Source organism: Periplaneta americana, chromosome 17 (assembly GCF_040183065.1).
Source record: "Periplaneta americana isolate PAMFEO1 chromosome 17, P.americana_PAMFEO1_priV1, whole genome shotgun sequence".
NCBI lineage: Eukaryota > Metazoa > Arthropoda > Insecta > Blattodea > Blattidae > Periplaneta > Periplaneta americana.
The window spans coordinates 81,795,825-81,807,959 of NC_091133.1; the positions used below are offsets into that span (position 1 = coordinate 81,795,825).

Sequence of the window (12,135 nt, forward strand, 5' to 3'; positions counted from 1 at the left end):
GAGTGTAATAGGAGTTCGATTCTACAGAATTACTAAATATTCTACCAGATATGTGTTTTTTGAGTTGCCCTGATGTAAGAGAACTAGCTTTCGATTCACTACTTCCCGATATCTCTGAATAGAAACTGCATAAATTAGATCTTGTTGTTTAGAATAAAGTTTGGGATCAATAGCACGTCCGTTGGGGACCAGATCAGACTGAAATACATATTCGTAATCCCACCAGACACGAAACGTTACAGTGCTCAAACCAATTTCGTTTATCAACAATCCTAGCAGGTTGGTGGGTTGAGCCGCTGTTTTTAGGTGTCAGGGGTTGTGGTAATATATCAATTTTCCATCGCTCGTGGGATTAGTGATAAGCCGACAACAGATATTCACTCTGCTCTCAGCTTGTTCTGGCATTAATTCATGGAGTGCACGTATGTATGATTTCTGGAGTTCTTGGAGTGACGATATACATACATTCTGTCAAAATGAAACTGGATGAAAGCTTGAGCAGTAAATTTCGTCTAAATCACGTTCGGGTGAGCTAGAAGTTCACAAGAGGAGGCTACGCGCTGTTATCATGCGCGCAATAGCACAAGGCACTCTTAGTGGCAACCTTCACAGTGTGTTTTGCGTTCCGTTTTTGCTGGGTCAGTCCCTTCTTTTTGGTAGAGAGATGCACTTCATAACACTACAAGGGGGCTGTTCTGAACGACGTTGATATCATAAATGAATTCAAAACAAAACAAAATATTTGCCAATTAAGGGGTTAGGTATAGCTTACAGCAGTAACATTTTTGGAAATATTTCACATTTTTTTCCTCCATTACTGTCTCTTGTACAATAATGGAAATTTGTATGTGTAAAACACTATCCTTCTGCTATATGAAAAAAATAGTTTTACGATTTAAAAAATTATATATACATATATATATTTTTTTTTTCAAAATTCAAAATGATGGCAGTTTACTCTCCATTGATGAAGCGTTTCCCCTCACAACGCATAAACTTGTTAACTTTTTCATGTTCTCTCTCTTTTATTTTATTGCTGAAACTCGTGTTTACAATATCATGCTCTTTCAACTACATTCCTTAATAAATAATATTCTTTTTTTTATTTTGTGTTAGAAGAAAATACTGACATTTGACCATTTTTTAAATGAATTTATATTCTATCAGCCAATCTATCAAAGGTAGATATGACATGTATAAATAAAAACAAAAAATTTCATCACAGAATGTTGGATGGTTTTTGAGTTATGTGGGAAACGCTTCATCACTGCACAGTGAACTGAATTTTGAAAAAAAAAAAATGTAAACAATTTTTTTAAATCGTACAAATATTTTTTTCATATAGAAGAAAGACAGTTTTTTACACATACTAATTTTTATTATTCTACAAGATACAGTAATGGAGGAAAAAAATATTGAGTATTTCCAAAATTTTACTGCTGTAAGCTGTACCTGTAAGCTGTATTTTAGATTTATATATTTTTTTTTCTCCCTGTAACATAGTTCTAGTAAGCTTATATTAAATTAATTTTCATCATTTTACTAGCTATTTCAAATCTCAAATTAATTATAATTGATTGAATTAAATTAGCTCATTAATTAAGTTACTACTTTATCTTATAGGTTTATCTAAATTTAAATAAATATGTAGTGTACTAGTCGTTAAAACTTAACTGAAGAATATTGCTGGAGAACCTTTTAAGTGTAGCGTAAATATTCATAATTTAAATATGTATTGTATTAAGGCTGGTTGAGTGGAAGAGAAGGCCTTATGGCCTTAACTCTGCCAGCGAAAATAAAACATTATTATTATTATTATTATTATTATTATTATTATTATTATTATTATTATTACCTAACCCCTTAAGTAAGTCTGTGTTTTACTTCTAGGATCATCCTCGTATTTTAACGTGATATGTTTATGTGCTCGACGTCCAAGACATCTGCTCACAACGTCATAGGCTACTTTCTTTTAATACGGTCACATCAATAATTACAATAGATCTTGGATGACTAACATTATGATATGATTAAAACAAAATAATTTCCAATTCAGCAAAACGTGATAAAACATTAAAGGGAGACAAATCAATGTGACATCACAATGAATTGATTAATCGTACACAAATTAGGGTGATTAATAAATGCGAGGAGTATTAAGACAAAAATAGTTTAAAAAATATATAATAAATAAATTCCAGTCTCTGTAATGACATTATTATTCATCACAATTTCAAACAATTAATTCGCGTCATATTGATGTGTGAATCTTTCCGACTATAAATTCCACTATCTCGAAACTGGGCCTCATGGAATGGGAAAGTAATTATTATAAATAATTAACAGAGGGCTCTGCCTTATTGAATTTAAATACGAGGAGTATGAAAACAGGAATCAAAAGAGCTGTCAGAATTTTATTTCAAATCCCAAACATTCTTACAATCGAATCAAACTCACAATAATATTTACATGCTTTATGCAATTATAGGGGTTCAATGAATCACGTGTCACATTTTTATTTTGGGTACCTTTCTTCGAAACACCCAGTATTTAATTTCACGCCTCTCTCTTCAGGCCACTGTACAACAGAGGATGTATCGCTGAAGAGGTTGGCATTCTGCAAGGTATGTCAGCGAATAACAGACGGTTCAAACTTTATTCTTGTTCAGATGTTGTCAATGAACATCATAAATAGAACAAATCCTAACTTAGAGCCATGTGAAACTCCACTGTATAAAGCGAGAGATTTCAGAGCTCATTAAACAAACTTATATAGTATTACGTAACTTAGAGAAGGACAGATGTAGTCCAACTTACAAACAGAGTTATGTGAAACTACATTAACTACACAAAGTTTTGCTAAAATGTAAGTAAACCGAGTCAATAGGATTCATACCCCGATATTTCGACAATAAAGTAATATTACATTAATTTACAGTATATACAGGATGGATGGTAATCTCTGCACCAAAATGAAAATGTTAAATATTGTGTTTCATTTAACGACACTCGCAACTGCAGAGGTTATATCAGCGTCGCCGGATGTGCCGGAATTTTGTCCCGCAGGAGTTTTTTTACATGCCAGTAAATTTACTGACATGAGCTTGTCGCATTTAAGCACACTTAAATGCCATCGACCTGGCCCGGGATCGAACCCGCAACCTTGGGCATAGGAGACTAGCGCTATACCAACTCGCCAATCAGCTCGAAACTGGTAACAGATCATGAGGAAAGATTTGAAAAATCTAAGCAAGTTTTTTCTCTAACATTTACCATTTTAGAGAAATCGTTATGTTTCTATGAAGCATTTGGCAACATCACGGCTATTGCAATAACTCTACCAGCGCGGCCTGAACTCCTAACCTTCCCCTTTCCTTTTTTTTTTTGCATTTAACATTTAGAATCACCTCATAAATTTTGGTCCGTCGGTCCCCTTCCACCCTGTATAATTGAATAAATTGTGATATCGATGGTGGCAAGAATAATGAAATAATAACCTCATAATTAACATAAAGTAGGAGACATATACTCACAAAATAGGTACAAAGCGAAAATATGAAACTTGATTTGTAATAAGCACGAAGTAATTAGCGGATATTCTACAATAACAGTAATTTGTACAGAAAATTAACACTCTTTTAAAAATATATTTCGAGATGTTCAAAAATTGCTGTATTTTTCCACCCCTGCTCCAAGATTAGGACCGGCGAGAAACGCCCTACAGATTTCTTTTGGAAAAACTAAGGCATAGGCATTGTTCTTCATTAGAACTATTTTATTTCAAATAGCTCCTTAATAATAACAAGAGATAGACCACGTATTAGACCACATGCTAGATCATAATTAAAAGGTAGGATTGTAACTAAGGGTTTCTGTGTATATTGATGTAAATACGTTTTCCTTCTTAATTTAAAGAAATAATATGTTACCGAGATCAGTCATGATATTATCTCTACATAGGATGGTGCAAAACTCAGGCTATTATTATTAAACTGCAAGGGGGTCCATTTCTGTAATAATGTATCTGCAATTTTCAAAAGATTTTGCCCAACCTAGCATCTAATTACATAATTAAAAACATCATGGTTTCTCACGTATTTTTTACAGCATCTCAAAATCCATCTGTAATTTGTAGGCCTACGAGTGTTATAGGAAATACACGCGTTTAAAAGTGCTTCAGATTTTTAATATTGTAATATTATATCACAAAATCAATAAGGATGCTATGCACAGACATTTCGCTAGCCCGCGCTACGAGCGTGCTAAACTAGCCCCGGCTATCGACTGATTACTTGTACAGGATTCATATCATATTACATCGCTAACACTGGTTTATGAATACGAAAAACGTTAGTTCGCTGATCATCCAACGGAAGCCCGCGCTAAGAATATCTATGAATATGGTCCTATGTGTTTAACTATTACAAAACTTTACTAAGTGGTTTTAAAGGTTTTTTTATTTTATGATCATTTTGAATATATATTTTATAGCCATTTCCTTACAATTATCAGCTTATTGAGAGTTGTTCAATAGTTTAGCAAATCGTTTTATGTGAGGTGCGTTACATGTAAGATGAATGTGTCACTTTTTTCGTAACGTTATGCTGGCTTTGCCAAATAACTCTTACATCAAAATAAGAATTTAAATGTGTATGCATGCGTTTGTGTGAGTGTGTGTGTGTGTGTGTGTACCTATATGCGCGCGCGAGTATAGACATGAATGTAAGAAATAATCTGTAGTAATGTCACGAGAGGTATGAGATCTGCCGATAAATCCACGAGCTTCGCTTGTGGATTTATCTGGGAAATCTCAGACCTCGAGTGACATTTATTAGGACTATTTCGTGAATAAAATAAAAATGTAAATAATATATCCCTAAAATTCGATCACAAAATGTTAATAATTGTATATTTACGAATACTTAACCTATTCAGACATTGTGAAGTTAAAATAGATGAATATCGATTACTGCAATAAAGCAAATCGATGTTATTATTCAGTAATGCCAATTGCGAAAAGCGAAATACAGGTTTAATAATGTTAATGACATGTACTGCACTTTTCTCTTATTATTATAACATAAATACATTTTCATTATCTGCTGAAATCATGATTTAATTTAAAATTTTACAATATAATTACAGTAACCTGATTAATACATTAATTAAATGAAGAATTGATGAAAACGCAGTTATCTAATCAGAATGAAGGAATGTAATTTTTTTTTCAGATAGCCTACAATGGACATGGAATTAGAAGATGAAGATGTATTTTATAGGCTATTTTATAGGTTAGGTTACCTGTGTGAGCAGGACCAGTGTCAGCTGTGCCTTATTTCGACCGTTACTACATGCTACAGGAAAGCATTTTTTATAGCTCGACAAACACATTCTCGCTGTAGTGTGTAACGGAACTAAAGCTGCATCTACACAGTTCAACATTCCAATCGCGTACGCATACAATCTGGGCAGAATATTGAAAGAATCAAGTTTAAAACGTACGTTAAATTAAGATGCATGAAGATTTTGTGTCTACATGGTGCGCCGTTTTGAACGTCGTCTTCACTGCGTAAATATATTAATTAATATTAAATATTAATCTTGCATTCATTGCTGTAAAGTTGAAAGAAATGTTTAACCGTGTAGTTGCATCTTAATGTATTCATGATCATCGATTTACGGGGGAACGATTGGCGACAATGACTAAACGAAAGAACGTCCTTGCGATAAATTGATAGCGATAAATCTAGCTGCAAAAATTATCGCAAAGTGTGACTGTGATTGGTTGGAATTCAAAATTTCATTACACTTCATTGGTCGAAAATGGAATGACGTCATATAAACGAAATAGTCATCATAAATTAGGAATTTTCATAGTCTCACCAGTCTATTATGTGCAGTCACGAAGCTTGAGTTGATGAGGGTACTAGGAACAATGGACTGTGTAGGTACTATTTCGCATTGTCTGTTATGAGGCGATAGTAGCGATCCTAGTGGTTAGCAACTATCTCTGGGTACATATTTCGTACGTATTGAGCTTCGTGACTGTATACTGTACACCTAATAGACTGTGGTCTTACTAAGGCCTTACATTGAAAACATGTATTTCCTTAGCTAACACTAGACGGACACGTGGTCAGACTCCATTTAACGTAAAATTAGCACAATTCTGGATTTTTAATGTAGGCTAACACAGAACGTTATTAAATAATACGAGACAATAATACGCCCGAGTCTACGTTCGAAGCAAGGACTGTCTTCCATAAATATTTAAGGTGAAAATCTTTGACTTTTAGCTAACAATATTATTATTATTACTATTATTATTACTATTATTATTATTATTATTATTATTATATTTTTGTTTTCATATTTTCCGATAATGGTATATCTATAATGTGATAAGTTGAGCTATATAATCTTAATTTTCCTTACTGTGTGTACTTAAAAATATTGTATTCATTGTATGCTTTGTACTGCAGTATTTTATTATTACTATAAGTATTATCATTATCATTAGGCCTATTATTATTATTACTATTCTTATTTTCATTATTATTATTATTATTATTATTATTATTATCATCAATAACTGTCTTATTTTTTTATATTTTATACTTTGTATGTCTCATTTATTTTGACCTGCTGTTCACGTTTTATTATGCTTTTTCCTTTCTTTCTGTATGTTATATATTATGTCTGATTTCTACTTACTTGTTGTTTACATTTTATTATTATTATCTTATTCAGTTTTGTGTGTAAAATTGTAGTGTACTTTGTAAATTTGTAGTGTTTTTTGTAACGCAGTTTTACTCCTGGTTGAGTGTTAGAGAAGGCCGTATGGCCTTAACTATGTCAGGTTAAATAAATTATTATTATTATTATTATTATTATTATCATCAATAACTGTCTTATTTTTTTTATATTTTATACTTTGTATGTCTCATTTATTTTGACCTGCTGTTCACGTTTTATTAAGTATGCTTTTTCCTTTCTTTCTGTATGTTATATATTATGTCTGATTTCTACTTACTTGTTGTTTACATTTTATTATTATTATCTTATTCAGTTTTGTGTGTAAAATTGTAGTGTACTTTGTAAATTTGTAGTGTTTTTTGTAACGCAGTTTTACTCCTGGTTGAGTGTTAGAGAAGGCCGTATGGCCTTAACTATGCCAGGTTAAATAAATCATTATTATTATTATTATTATTATTATTATTATTATTATTCACTCAGCCTCCTATAAAATTGAGTACCGGGTCTTTCCCGGGCGTAAAAGGCGGTCAGAGCGTGGTGCCGAACACACCACCTCATTCTAGTGCCGAGGTCATGGAAAGCATGGGGCTCTACCTCCATGCTCCCCCAAATGTCTTCATGGCATGTTACGGGGATACCTTTACCTTTTAACTTTATTATCATTATTATTATTATTATTATTAGTATTGTTATTATTATTATTACTTAATTCTTAACACTCCATCGTTTATCTTCACACATTAATCAATGTTATTCCAAAAGAGTTATGGAGAGCTCGAAAGGGTACATACTTTTCAAAAGCTGAAAAAATGTTTCTTTCTGTTATTATCGAACTGTGCTTCCACATTGTAGCAGTACTGAGTAAGTTAGAACGTTTTTCTGTTGAGAGAGGCACATATCGATTTCTACGCGTGCTAAACTTCCGTCTAGGCACTGATGAATCGTTCCAACTTGGCCAAGGGTATCCGAACTTGCAATCAAATTGTTACTAATCGTAATTGCTTTAATACCGTGGTATTAGAGCTCGAAGCAAATCCCATAGATTTTTCCCTCGGACAGTGATCTGTAGGCTATGAGGACACGATTTATGGCCGCGGGAAAATCACAGCCTCGCAGACACCAGCCCCTTACGGTGAGATCCACACCACTTCCGAATTCACTCTATGCTCAACAGAGGTTAAAATTCCACTTTACTTGGTTAGACCAGGCGTACTTTTCCATCTGATAGATATTCTGGAAGGAAATAGTCGTGACTCTGAGAGATACGTGGTAAAGAAGTAAGTTCTTAGATGTAGCGTACATTGTTGTGTCTGCCTATCTCTACACTTGTCTATTACCCTTTCCGTCTGCCTGTACTATATCTATCTTGTTGCCTACTTATCTACCTATCTGTCGAATTAAGTATCCACCTATGAGTCACATCCCCTGATTGAGGTTCTGGCTGATATGTATAGATACGGAAAAAAATTGGAACTACCTTATTGTATAAGTTTCGCTTAAAACACACTGCTCATGTGGAGTAAACAAGAGCTGTTTTATATGCTACTCGTGGACAATCCTGTGAAATTGTTACCTACTTATAATAATAATAATAATAATAATAATAATAATAATAATAATAATAATAATAATAATAATTTATATTAGCTGGCAGAGTTAAGGCCATAAGGCCTTCTCTTCCACTCAACCAGCAAAAAATATACTTACATATGTATGAACTTACAAGTTACAAAGGTCAAAATAAATTGGGTTACGTGTATACAAAAGTTAATTGTTTTTAATCATTGTTCACTGTTAATTGATTAATAGGCCGATCTAGGGCGACATTTGTTGATACAAAATTATATATTAAACAGTAAAATACTATGAACTATTAATTTAACAATGACATACAAACTGTAGAAAAATTAAAGTAATATACATAGAATATTAATATATTTCAAATAATGTCAGATAATAGGAAAATATTATTATGAAACAATTGTGAAAATACAGCGGTAGACTCCCATCAAGACTCGCTCCAAATTTTAATTCCGTATTTGTACATTTATTATCAGACAATGCATCTCACTCGACGATATGTGTCAGAGGAAGAACAATTATTGTTTGTATGCGTCTATTTTGCTGTAATTAGTGTAATTAGATAAAATGTAGTTACAAAACGTGAAGATACGGTTTTTGACAATTATGTTTACATTCTTTCATAATGAATGAATGAATGAATGAATGAATGAATGAATGAATGAATGAATGAATGAATAGCCTGGTAATGTCCCGTGTAGGGCAAAGGCCTCCTAAGAAAGGGGTGGTTCGATGTAACTTACTTGGTGAGCCATTCCAAGTAAGACTTGTGGCACTACGGTATATATCACTGACACTAACTTTCCTCTTACAAGCTATTTACACTTTAGATTGTACAATGTTCACTTCACTTAAGTGTTACTCTAGTTCCTTGCACTTTCTCCTGTCTCTTGCTATTCTTGACCACTGTTTTCCGGCCCTCGCTGCGAGTATGTCTGCCTATCTGCGCCTTGGTCGTCCTTGTCTTCTCTTCCCCGTGTATGGGTCCTACATTGTAGCTGCGTACGCCCATCTTTCTGGATTTAGCCTTGTCACGTGTCCTCCCCACCTCCATTTTAGTTTTGTTGCCCTTTCCAAGACATCCGCGTCGCTGGAGAGGTTTCTTTCATAATACAGCATATAAACCAAATGATAATGATGTGTAAAATTTAATCATAGCTATTTCTGAAATTTTATCTTGTGAACTACACCCTTTTACGTCAACACCGTCGAAATAAAGACAGAAGACAAATAGACTAATAAAAACGAAGGAAATAAATGAAAACAAAGAATGAAGGGAATAAAGGCTTAGCAATTAAGTAATTCACGAACAGGAATTTAACGAATACGTAACTCGTTGGACGAATTCGCAGATTTCGTAGGTTTCGCGTCCTGGTTCAGAAGTTCGTTGCCCTCTCTACAACAAATTGACGTGATTCTGCGCGTCTCCTCAGGGAGATGGCGGTATAAATAGAGTTAGCTGGCAAGTTTTAATAGACCCAACATTAACTGTAACTCTCGAAATGATCGATGGCTCAAACTGTCATATCACCTGTCTCCCTCTCGGGTCAGATTGCAACTTCACGTACAAATGTGTAGCCAAGTTTTTGTCATCAATCTCACAAGCTGTTGCGGTGGCTAATACAAGATCCATTAAAATACTTCCATGCAGATGTAACGTTTGCGCTGCGATGTAATTCGCGTAACACAAACGATACGAGATTAACAAGACAACGCTTGATGAATTGGTGTTGTATGTACTTAGTATCGTTAGTACTCTTTGGTGATTACCACCTGATCTGAGCTTTGAAATTTGAAGACCAGACGATAGCGTGGATCTTGAGAAAGATAAGTCTCTTCAGCGTGACTTCATTCTGAAGAAAAATAAGTTTGAAATTCTCATGTTGTATTTACTGTACATAGGAAAACACAGTTCATGGTATGAGGAATCAATGAATGAATGAATAACCTGAAACAGCTTCAGGTTACGGCAACGGCCATAACATGTTGAAAATACCGGTTCTCGTCCGATCACCGAATCAAGCAACATTGGGCGTGGTCAGTACTTGGATGGGTGACCGCTTGGGAACACCACGTGCAGTTGGCGAAGCTTTTATTTTTATGAAGGAGTGTCAAGAGAAAAGATGACGAGGCTTTAAGTAAAGATGAATATGTCGTGGAAAAGATTATTGCAAAGAGAACCAATCCGAAAGCAGAATATTATGAGTACCTGTTGAAGTGAGAGCACTATCCAGAGAGTGTTGGGATAACGTCAGAAAAAAGAAAAAAGGGGGAAAAAAGGACAACAGACTCCTGCGATAATTGTACAATGAGCTATAAAATTTACTAGACTTCGCGAGTCAGCACAAGAGAAAATTTACATACTACACTATACAAATTGTTTCATTGTGTATTTCACTTCTGGTAGTGTGGAAGAGAAGGCCTCATGGCCTTAACTCTACCAGAATAAAACAAAACTAGACACGATAAAACAAAGCAAACAAACACACACACTGATAAATAAATAAATAAATAAATAAATAAATAAATAAATAAATAAATAAATAAATAAATATAAAGTAGGCCTACAGAGTGGGCCAAAGAAACGGGAAAATTTTAAATAGTGAAATGAAACTTTAGATATTGTATTAAATTAACTTTTACTATATGAAAATATAAAAGATAGTATGTCATTTATATGTAACCACTACTTCTTGACAATGACAATTAGCATCCTCAAAGAAATATGGTCCTTTAAAAGAGACAGAACTCCAAACGGTTACCTTCTGTGGATGTATGGGCCGCTCATGAAGTTTCCGTGGATTTTTCTTTGCATAATACCGAAAGTTATGTTATCATCATCATCATTATCATCATCATCCTGTTAAGTACTAGTCCCAAAAGAACTGTTACGGCCTGAAAAAGCGATTTTCTTGCCATCTTTTCATAGGTCGACCAAGTGACCGTTTCCCACTTCGACGATACTTCATTATTGCCTTAGGGATCTTGGATGAAACCATTCTTGAGACGTGTTCCTTCCAGTTTAACTGATATCTGGAGTTATAGTCCAGTATTGATGACACATTAAGTTCTTGAAGGATATCTTCATTTTTCTTTCGATCCCATTTAGTGTAGCCAGCTATTCGGCGCATGAATCTCATCTCGCAAGCTGTTAGTCTGCTTTCATCTTTTGTCCTTATAGTCCACGCTTCGCTCCCATTACATAAGACTGGTCGAGCTATTATTTGATAAAGACGAGTACGAGTTGATTTTTGTACTAATGAAGGATTTGAAACTCTATTAATGATGCCCATTGATTTGTTGAATTTTACAATTTTCTCTGATAAATCCTAATTTTCAACAAAAGAAAGTTTATATCCTAAATAATTAAACTCATTAACTCTTTCCAAAATTGTGTTATTTAAACAAATTTTGCTTGGTATTGGGTATTTACCACAAAAGGCCATTATTTTTGTTTTGTTAATGAATATGTCCATTGAATATTTTTGAGCTATTAAATTTAAATTGTGTACTGACCATTGCAAATCATCTTCAGATGTTGCTAGTAAAACAAGATCATTGGCAAGATCATATTATGTTAACGAAGTTGTTTAAATGAAAGTAGGCTTCATCAAACATCCATAATTTGGAGGAGCATCTTCATCATTTTCGATCTTTTAAAAAAAATGTTTCACAAAAAATGACACAAATAAAGTCCATATTATTTAATTTGTGCACAATTTTCAATTTATATGATGAAATTTTAATCCTTTATTTAGTGTTCGTCGTACACTATAGCGGCTATATTAAGTGCCAGAG

General features: G+C 33.7%; 1 pseudogene; it reads left to right on the forward strand.

Moving 5' to 3' along the window:
- The first annotated feature begins 10,305 nt into the window (after nucleotides 1-10,305).
- Nucleotides 10,306-10,423, forward strand: LOC138693500 (5S ribosomal RNA; annotated as a pseudogene).
- Nucleotides 10,424-12,135: the final 1,712 nt, after the last annotated feature.